The sequence below is a fragment of the Sapajus apella genome, unplaced genomic scaffold (assembly GCF_009761245.1).
Source record: "Sapajus apella isolate SASKATOON/1434 unplaced genomic scaffold, GSC_monkey_1.0 scaffold68, whole genome shotgun sequence".
Classification (NCBI taxonomy): Eukaryota; Metazoa; Chordata; class Mammalia; order Primates; family Cebidae; genus Sapajus; species Sapajus apella.
This window is the reverse complement of record NW_022437008.1, coordinates 1,717,709-1,720,249: the sequence shown is the minus strand read 5'-3', so window position 1 is coordinate 1,720,249 and position 2,541 is coordinate 1,717,709.

Here is a 2,541-nt window from a genome sequence, read left to right as displayed (position 1 = left end):
TTGGGAGAAAGCTTCAAATATCCCTGTCAAAGATTGAGGCCGGGCGTGTTGGCTCACGCCTGTAATTCCAGCACTTTGGGAGGCTGAGGTGGGCAGATCACTTAAGGTCAGGAGTTCGAGACCAGCCTGGCCAACATGTTGAAATCTCATCTCTACCAAAATTATAAAAAATTAGCTGGGTGTTGTGGTAGGTGCCTGTAATCCCAGCTACTCAGGAGGCTGAAGGAGAGTCGCTTGAACCTGGGAGGCAGAGATTGTAGTGAGCCGAGATTGCGCCACTGCACTCTAGCCTGGGTGACAAAGCAAGACTCCATCTCAAAAATAAATAAATAAATATGAATAAAGATTGAGGGCAGGCTGGGGAGATGCTAACAGAGTTTTTGAGAGGCCAGGGCCACCACTGGGTTCAGCTGCTGTCCAGGAGGGTGGGAGGCAGGCAGCCAGCAGGGGATGTACAGATGGTGAACAACAGGAGAGGCAGCTGTCATGCGGCCTCTGTCCCTGGAAGCTTGAGGCAGCTTGGGTTCAAATCCTTGCTCCATTTCCTCTCCTTTTTTTTTTTTTAAATCAAAGTCCATGTTCCAGGCTTACCCCATATTCTATGTTCCTTTGTACCAATGACTTCACCTCTCTGGATCCTTAATTCCCTATCTAAGTAGGATTCTTAAGAGGACTGTTGTGAAAATTAAATATATTAAGTACAATTTTACAAAAGAAAACAAATATATTAAGTGCTTTAAGATCAGACACAGTGGCTTACGCCTGGAATCCCAGCACTTTGAGAGGCTGAGGTAGGCAGATCACTTGAGCCCAGCAGTTCAGTAGCAGCCTGAGCAACGTGGTGAGATCTTGACTCTACAAAAAAATAAAAAATTAGCTGGGCGCGATGGCACACACCTGTGGTCCCAGCTACTCAGGAGGCTGAGGCAGGAGGATCACTTGAACCCAGGTATTCCAGGCTGCAGTGAGATGTGTTCCCACCACTGCACTCCAGCCTGGGCAACCGAGCAAGGAGACCCTGTCTCTAAAAAAAAAATAAAAAATAAATGCAAGAAGCCCCACCGACTCACTCCACACCCTGAGCTTTTACAGGCTCACACCTTCCTCAGGTGGCAGGGTCCCTCATGTGATGTGATGAAGGGAGATTGTGCGTGGTTTGTTCATGAGTTAGTTCAATGGTGTACTGTCCTGGAATAGAACTGCGCTCTGGGTTTAAATTCCCAGCTGATGGCCAAGTGCTGTGGCTCATGCCTGTAATTCCAGCACTTTGGGAGGCTGAGGTGGGCAGATCACTTGAGGTCAGGAGTTCAAGACCAGCCTGACCAATATGATGAAACACTGGCTTTACTAAAAATATAAAAATTAGCTAGGCGTGGTAGCAGGCACCTGTAATCACACCTACTTGGGAGGTTGAGACACGAGAATCACTTAAACTCCAGAGATGGAGGTTGCTGTGAGCCAAGATCCCGCCACTACACTCCAGCCTGGGTGACAGAGTGAGACTCCATCTCAAAAAAAAAAAAAAAAAAAAAAAAAAAAAAAAAATTCCTACTGACAAACCAATGCTGTGCAATCTAAGCAGGTAATTTCCCTGAGCCCTGCCACCTCATCCGAAAAACAGAGATGATAACACTGCTTTGCTCTAAACTTACTATTATTGTTTTTTTTTTAATCTTTTTGAGACAGGGTCTTGCTCTCTTGCTCAGGCTGGAGTACAGTGGTGTAATCATGGCTCACTACAGACCCAAACTGCCAGGTTCAAGCCATCCTCTTGCTTCAGCCTCCCATTTAGCTAGGATGACAGGCGCGCCCCACCATGCCCAGCTAATTTTTTAGGCTTTTTATTGTTTTGTAGAGACAAGATCTCACTTATGTTGCCCAGGCTGGTCTCGAACTCCTGGGTCAAGTGATTGTCCTGCTTCGGCCTTCTAAAGTGCTGGGATTACAGGCGTGAGTGAGCACTGTGCCCACCCATGTTATTGTTGTTGTTGTTGTTGTTATTATTATTATTATTTTTTTTTTGAGACAGAGTTTCACTCTTGTTACCCAGGCTGGAGTGCAATGGCGCGATCTCAGCTCACCACAACCTCCGCCTCCTGGGTTCAGGCAATTCTCCTGCTTCAGCCTCCTGAGTAGCTGGGATTACAGGCACGCGCCACCATGCCCAGCTGAATTTTTGTATTTTTAGTAGAGACGGGGTTTCACCATGTTGACCAGGATGGTCTCGATCTCTTGACCTCGTGATCCACCCGCCTCGGCCTCCCAAAGTGCTGGGATTACAGGCGTGAGCCACCGCGCCCGGCCTTGTTGTTATTATTATTATTATTATTTTAGACAGAGTCTCACTCTGTTGCCTAGGCTGAAGTCCAGTGGCGCAATCTTGGCTCACTGCAACCACCGCCTCTCAGGTTTAAGCAATTCTCCTGCCTCAGCTTCCTGAGTAGCTAGGATTACAGGTGCCCACCACCACACCTGGCTTTTTGTATTTTTAATAGAGACAGGTTTTCACCATGTTGGCCAGGCTGGTTTTGAACTCCTGAC